Raw genomic sequence first — 8,216 nt, 5'->3', positions numbered from 1 at the left:
TCTCCTTGATGTTGCCTATCTTGCGCATGGACTACTCAGTTTGTATATTTTGCTTATTTTTTCGTAGTTTCACACAACTTCTTCCTGTTTTCTCGATTGATCTGTGTTCAGTTTTTCAAGGCCTATCCACTGTGCCAACTTATAACTAAATCTGAGGGGGGTGCGATGGGGAGGTTCCCTTGCCAGTACTCTATCTCTCTCTTTCCAAGCATTTATCCCGACATGCGGGGTCTGCTGGTTAATCGGATGTGGCATGTTAATTTTAAGGGATGGCTGGATGCCCTTCCTGTCACCACCCCGTACCACCCGGGAAGGAATTAGGGCCGACCACTGTGACCGAGCGGCTCTAGGCGCTTCAGTCCGGAACCGCGCGACTGCTACGGTCGCAAGTTCGAATCCTGCCTCAGGCATGGATGTGTGTGATGTCCTTAGGTTAGTTGTTGGTTAGGTTTAAGTAGTTCTAAGTTCTAGTGGACTGATGACCTCAGATGTTAAGTCCCATAGTGCACAGAGCCATTTGGACCATTTGAAGGAATTAGAGTACCCCAGCTGCAACTGAGGCGGAACGTGGGGACCAGCCCAGTATTCACCTAGAGGGATGTGGAAAACCGCCTAAAAACCACATCCAGGCTGGCTTTCACACCGCCACTCGTCGTTAAGCCGCCGGGCGAATTCGATCTGGGGCCGGCACGCCTACCCGAGTCCAGGAAGTAGCGCGTTAGCGCTCTCGGATACCCTGGTGGGTTTTCGATCCTGTGCGCTGACGTCGTGCGGCGCCACGATAACGATCTCAGTTCGATACTCTGACGGACATATAGAGACTGCAGTGGCTGATCACGCTGGTTTTTGCCTCTGAACGTTGCAGGTTTTTGAACTCCGGTTTGAAGTACTGTCGGACATTGTGGTGGCCACCTTTAAACCTTACGGCAACGTCGTCAGTTACGTCGCAGAAACGTGGGAGACGTTCGAAACATACCGTGTCCTCAGTGGTGTCCGTCAGATAAAAATTGAACTACGGGATCACGTGCCTTCCTACTTGGTTACTGCCGGTTGCAGGGCTGTCGTCATATACGATGGCCAGCCGCGCTCCTGTCCAGGTTGTGGCCAGGAAGGCCATGTCGGTTCTGAATGTCTCCGACGTAGACTGGTTCAGACGCGGATCAGAGACGTCGCGCCTTCTGCGGCGCCCACTGTGTTACCTCTGTCTAACGCGTCTGCGGCGGCGCTGCCTGCTACGCCCCGTCTGAATCAGTCGGTACCGGCGTCGGCTCCTCTCGACGACGCAATGGACGTTTCGCCTGTCTCTCCTACACCCCTGCCGGAGGCAATACAAATGATCGACGACCGTCAGTAGGCACAAGCTGTCTGTTCCGACCCCACGGTTGTTGATCACGGAATTGTACCTATCTCCATCTGGCCACACGTCGGACGATAGCCGCTCGCCATCCGACATATTGGGAAGCAACAATCGCCGAGGGAACGGAGGAGACAACGCCGTACCTCTTCTGATGGCTGCGTCCGTCGGACGTCTGCACAGGATGACGACCCTGTTACTGATGGTGCGCTGTCCTCTGACGTCCTGACACCTGACGACGTGACGTCTTTCCCTGCCTCCATCTCCAGTCAGCGTCCACGTCCGAACACTGACTTTCCCCGCCTGTATCTGGTGCGGCTGCCTCCCTTTCTGTGTCTGACGCTACCTGTGGGCGTGCCTCTGATAATGTTCCAATCAACTGGCCCGGTTACACGTCTGTCTCCTGGGCGGACGACGTCGCTGCTGAGGATGGACATTCTGGAGGTGTACAGGGCGATGGACCCCACCTTGGTGGAGTCGGTCTGCTCTCTGTTACTGTGGTGTTCCCTCCTGTGGTGGCCTAACAGGAAGTTCCCTGTGCTACTCCCTTATTTGAATTGCCTGTCCCCATGGCGATGGAAGCTTTCCACACTTATCACATAGTCACGGTCAATGTCAACACTATCTGCGTACGCCACAAATTGGCTTTACTCCATGACATACTGTATGCCGCGAACGTTGACGTATTTCTCCTTCAGGTGTTGCATGTTGCAACACACTGTGCTCCTCATGGTTTCACAGCACATGTCTCTCATGCTTCCCCTACTGTCAGTGGGATGGCAATCCTCTTACTTGACGGTATCCTCCCTGATGGCAGAGGTTTCATGGCGTCAGGATCGTCAGCGTCTATGCGCCATCTGGTTCGGTTGGCCACGTGAACGTTCCACCTTCTTCTCAGAGACAATCACGCCTCTCTTCCTTGGTCGGCAGGAAGCTTTGATCATGGGAGACAATTTCAGCGGCAACCAGGCACCCAAAGACCAACTACTATGTCACTCTCAGCGCGCGGCGCTAACGTCAATTTTCCAGCACCTCAGGCTAGCGGATTCTTAGGTGCATTTTCATGGCTATGGTCCGGGATTTACGCATTTCACTAGCCATTCTTCCAAACTACTCGATCGTGTTTACATCTCCTGCAATATTGTCAGTTGGGAGCAGGCTGCTGAAGTCTGGTGCACTGCGTTCTCTGACCATGACGCATATATCTGCGCCATTAATATCTGACGCCAAAGCGTGTGGAGCGGCCGTGGACCATGGAAACTGAAAATCTACCTTACTTCATCCGACAACCAGCAGCTCATCGAGACCATGTGGGCAGCTTGTCGTCGACGCCGTGATGCCTATCTGTCTGCCCTGTCACGGTGGGTCCTCTGTGCAAAGCCTGCTCTCCGCAAGGCCTTTATTGGTTACTGAAGGGAGCTTGCGGCGTGGCGGCGACGGACTCAGGAATTGTATTTCACCATTCTGCAGGAATGTACTGTTGTTGTTGTTGTGGTCTTCAGCCCAAAGACTGGTTTGATGCAGCTCTCCATTCTACTCTATCCTCTGCAAGCTTCTTCATCTCCCAGTACCTACTGCAACCTACATCCTTCTGAATCTGTTTCGTGTATTCATCTCTTGGTCTCCCCCTACGATTTTTACTCTCAACGCTGCCCTCCAATACTAAATTGGTGATCCCTTGATGCCTCAGAACATGTCCTACCAACCGATCCCTTCTTCTGGTCAAGTTGTGCCACAAACTTCTCTTCTCCCCAATCCTATTCAATACTTCCTCATTAGTTATGTGATCTACCCATCTAATCTTCACCATTCTTCTGTTGCACCACATTTCGAAAGCTTCTATTCTCTTCTTGTCCAAACTATTTACCGTCCATGTTTCACTTCCATACATGGCTACACTCCATACAAATACTTTCAGAAATGACTTCCTGACACTTAAATCTATACTCGATGTTAACAAATTTCTCTTCTTCAGAAACGCTTTCCTTGCCATTGCCAGTCTACATTTTATATCCTCTCTACTTCGACCATCATCAAGTATTTTGCTCCCCAAATAGGAAAACTCATTTACTACTTTAAGCCTCTCTTTTCCTAATCTAATTCCCGAAGCATCACCCGATTTAATTCGACTACATTCTATTATCATCGCTTCGCTTCTGTTGATGTTCATCTTATATCCTCCTTTCACGATACTGTCCATTCCGTTCAGCTGCTCTTCCAGGTTCTTTGCTGTCTCTGACAGAATCACAATGTCATCTGCGAACCTCAAAGTTTTTATTTCTTCTCCATGGATTTTAATTCCTACTCCGAACTTTTCTTTTGTTTCCTTTACTGCTAGCTCAATATACAGATTGAATAACATCGGGGAGAGGCTACAACCCTGTCTCACTCCCTTCCCATCCACTGCTTCCTTTTCATGCCCCTCGACTCTTATAACTGCCATCTGGTTTCTGTACAAATTGTAAACAGCCTTTCGCTCCCTGTATTTTACCCCTGCCACCTTAAGAATTTGAAAGAGAGTGTTCCAGTCGACATTGTCAAAAGCTCTCTCTAAGTCTACAAATGCTAGAAACGTAGGTTTGCCTTTCCTTAATCTATTTTCTAAGATAAGTCGTAGGTTCAGTATTGCCTCACGTGTTCCAACATTTCTACGGAATCCAAACTTATCTTCCCCGAGGTCGGATTCTACCAATTTTTCCATTCGTCTGTAAAGAATTCGTGTTAGTATTTTGCAGCCGTGGCTTATTAAACTGATAGTTCGGTAATTTTCACACGTGTCAACACCTGCTCTCTTTGGGATTGGAATTATTATATTTTTCTTGAAGTCTGAGGGTATTTCGCCTGTCTCATGCATCTTGCTCACTAGATGGTAGAGTTTTGTTAGACCTTGGTCTCCCTAGGCTGTCAGTAGTTCTAGTGGTATATTGTCTATTCCCGCGGCCTTGTTTCGACTTAGGTCTTTCAGTGCTCTGTCAAACTCTTCACGCAGTATCATATCTCCAATTTCATCTTCATCTACATTCTCTTCCATTTCTATAATATTGCCCTCAAGAACATCGCCCTTGTATAGACCCTCCATATACTCCTTCCATCTTTCTGCTTTACCTTTTTCGCTTAGAACTAGTTTCCATGTGCGCTCTTGATATTCATGTAAGTGGTTCTCTTTTCTCCAAAGGTCCCGTTAGTTTTTCTGTAGGCAGTATCTATCTTACACCTCATGAGATAAGCCTCTACATCCTTACATTTGCTCTCTAGCCATCACTGCTTAGCCATTTTGCCAAATGGTTCAAATGGCTCTGAGCACTATGGGTGCTGAGGTCATCAGTCCGCTAGAACTTAGAACTACTTAAGCCTAACTAACCTAAGGACATCATACACATCCATGCCCGAGGCAGGATTCGAACCTGCGACCGTAGCGTCGCACGGTTCCAGACTGAAGCCCCTAGAACCGCTTGGCCACTCCGGCCGCCGTAGAACGCCAGGTTTCCTTCTCCTGATAACAACGTCCTCCTGGGTAGTCCCCGCCCGGAGATCCGAATGGGGGACTATTTTACCTCCGGAATATTTTACCCAAGAGGACACCATCATCATTAACCATACCCCCCAAGCTGCATGCCCTCGGGAAAAATTATGGCTGTAGTTTCCCCATGCTTTTAGCCGTTCGAAGTAGCAACACAGCAAGGCCGTTTTGGTTAGTGTTACAAGGCCAGATCAGTCAATCATCCAGTCTGTTGCCCCTGCTACTACTGAAAAGGTTTCTGCCCCTCTTCAGGAACCACACATTTGTCTGGCCTCTCAACAGATACGCCTCCGTTGTGGTTGCACCTAGGGTACGGCTATCTGTATCGTTGAGGCACACAAGCCTCCCCACCAACGGCAAGGTCCATGGTTCATGGGGGGGGGGGAGGGGAGGGAAATGTACTATGATGCAGTATTCACCAGAGCGCCAGACGATGGCGAATCGTGCCAAGGCTCAGCTCATGCCTATCTATCGCCGCCACCTTGAAGGAGCTATGGTCAGGGCGCGCACACACGATGAGTTAGTACAAGAGCGTCCATCTATGTATCATGTCATAACGGAACGACGCCAACGTCAAAGAATTTGATTGATGTTCTTACTACTGACGATGCAGTGGGCCGGCCATGTGGCCCGGATGGAGGATCACAGATGGCCTCGGAAGCACCTGGGTTTCACACCTACAGGAAAGAGACTGCCAGTGAGACCCAAGAAGCGTTGGAGGGATGGACTCCATGAAGATTTAAAACAAATGTCAATAGATGTGGACGAATGGCGGATAGCAGCAATGGACAGAACACAGTGGAGGAGGAAACTTGTAGATGCGTGCGGTCCACTGAGCCTGACCACGTAGCAGTAGTACTAGTAGTAGTATTTCGCGTCACGTATCCCCCACAAGCAGAGACACTTCCGATTCCGCCATCTATCGCCCGCCGCATGCTAGCGGAATTGGGTTCGTTTGTTTGCCACGGCTTGCTGTTCAAGATAAGGTAAGAAATCGTCACCCCCCGGTGCACGGGCGGTTTAGGTGTGCATCATGTGTCTGACAGAGCGGTAGACCTTTTCACTGGCTATCACGTGACGTTGTGGCGCCGTAGTGCTACGTGCCCTACCAGCCTATTGCTGGAGGTCCTTGCACTACACTCTCTCTCAGCAACTATCCAACTTTCGGAAGTCCCGCTGCCCTACTTTTTTCTTTAAGTGAACTACGTCCGTACTGTGATACTGCCGGCGCAGTTGACATCCACGAAGGCGATCTGTGGTTTCCCTCAGCAGTACAGGTCACCCACTGTGGTTGAGGGGAAGCTTCTCCAAGTCGACTGGCGTGCCGTTTGGCGATCAGTGTGCCCTCCTTATATTGATACTGACGTCCAGTCTGTATGGTCTCTTACTGTCAATGGGAAGCAAGTATGCCGGTCACGCCTTCACACGATTCACCTCGTAGACACCCCATTGTGTGTGATGTTATGGACACAGACGAGCACCGCCTGGTGTGCAAGTTGGCGAGAGGTGTCCGGTTCTTGGTGCGACAGATTTTGTCCCTAATTACCCGTACGACCCGCATCAGATACCTACTCAACTGTTCCTCTTTCCGGAAGTGGGATACTTCCCGCAAGCGAAGACGAACTCTCTGAGGTGGATTTGCGGACACGCATCACACTACATGTTTGTTGATGGTGAGACAAGTATCCTTGACTTTTGGCAGTTCCTTAATGAACGCCACTGCGCAGTTGTCCGCAGTCAAAGTGTCTTCCTTAAGCACCCCAGAGCTGGGGTGTTCTGTCTCGAAGAGTTGATTCCCGCCTCTTCCACACTTAGAACCGATACGTTCACTGGTAATCAGAATGTTCTTACAATGAAATGAACACCCTTAGCTGCTTACAGGCGTTGACATACGTCAACGGGGACAGATGAAAATGTGTGCCCCGACCGGGACTCGAACCCGGGATCTCCTGCTTACAAGGCACACGCTCTATCCCTCTGAGCCACCGAGGACATAGAGGATAGCGCGACTGCAGGGATTTATATCTGACACGCCTCCCGCGAAACCCACATTCTCAACGTATTGTCCCGCACTACATTCGTAGTGCCCCCGCCCATTATACTCATTACTCGCGGCGCGTTGCCGATTCCCGTAAGAGTTCGGGCACTGTTTGTGCATTCGCACAGAAGAAGATGATGGTCAAGTGGGCGGTGACGGACATGTCCGAAAGAACAGATACCATCTTAGTGTATATACAGAATGTTTTTCTCGAAAAAACTATAAGTTGGTAGTCTCAATTAGTCTGACGTCTTGCTGCGCCCTCCTACTCACGTGACGTCTGTTTCCTGATATTCTCGGTGGTATTTATGACACAAAATAAATAAATAAAGAACGAAAATAAAAATAAATAAATAATGTTCATTGTCCCTCAACTCTACGTTCCCTACGCTCTTCTTGGTTCCTGGGAGGTGGGAACGGGGAATGGTGGCCAGGCGTCGGGTTGCGATCCCTGCCCACTTTGCCCCCACTCCTCCCTAAGGGCGCCGGGAAGGTTCCTTCCTCTATATATATATATATATTGGTGCAGTGGTGGTTACTGCACCTGCCTAGTAATCAGGAGATCGCAGGCTCGAATCTCGGTCCGTTAAACATTTTCGTTCGTCGTCGCTGATTCCGATTGATGGCCCACTTCAGCTGATGGCAGTGATGCCCCTTCAGTTCACAACATTTATATTTGCAGCATCTCAACACTAATGACCTTTTGTACCTGCTTTTCTCTGTGTATCTGAAACAGAGACGTTGAGAAAAACTGATAAGAACAAGATACAGGCTGCAGAAATAGGATTCTTTAGGCCATTAAAAGGTTGTGCCCTTTAGATAAAACTGTAAATGAAAACATTTAAGGGAAGAACTAGTAATACGTTCTTGGGAAGAAATTATTATAATGTATAGAAACGATTGGCAACGGTCTTGCCGCAGTGGATACACCGGTTCCCGTCAGATCACCGAAGTTAAGCACTGTCGGGCATGGCCGGCACTTGGATGGGTGACCATCCGGGCCGCCATGCACTGTTGCCATTTTTCGGGGTGCACTCAGCCTCGTGATGCCAATTGAGGAGCTACTCGACCGAATAGTAGCGGCTCCGGTCAAAGAAAACCATCGTAACGATCGGGAGAGCGGTGTGCTGACCACACGCCCCTCCTATCCGCATCCTCAGCTGAGGATGACACGTCGGTCGGATGGTCCCGATGGGCCATTTGTGGCCAGACGACGGTGTGCAAAATAGAAACGATTGGAGATCGCGTGTTGATCGAATGCCGAAGGAGAGGATCCGAGAAGGTTGTTGTGCTATAGGCCTAAG

General features: G+C 49.7%; 1 non-coding gene and 1 pseudogene across 1 annotated transcript; one reads left to right on the top strand and one right to left on the bottom strand.

Moving 5' to 3' along the window:
- Positions 1 to 6,792: 6,792 nt before the first annotated feature.
- Positions 6,793 to 6,866, bottom strand: Trnat-ugu (transfer RNA threonine (anticodon UGU)). The gene has a single exon. It is a non-coding gene; the product is annotated as a tRNA-Thr (tRNA).
- A 948-nt stretch (positions 6,867 to 7,814) lies between these two features.
- LOC126089503 (5S ribosomal RNA) lies at positions 7,815 to 7,932 on the top strand (annotated as a pseudogene).
- Positions 7,933 to 8,216: the final 284 nt, after the last annotated feature.

This window comes from Schistocerca cancellata, chromosome 6 (genome assembly GCF_023864275.1).
Source record: "Schistocerca cancellata isolate TAMUIC-IGC-003103 chromosome 6, iqSchCanc2.1, whole genome shotgun sequence".
Taxonomy (NCBI): Eukaryota; Metazoa; Arthropoda; class Insecta; order Orthoptera; family Acrididae; genus Schistocerca; species Schistocerca cancellata.
The sequence above is the reverse complement of the archived record's forward strand: the minus strand, read 5'-3'. Positions and strand labels throughout refer to the sequence as shown.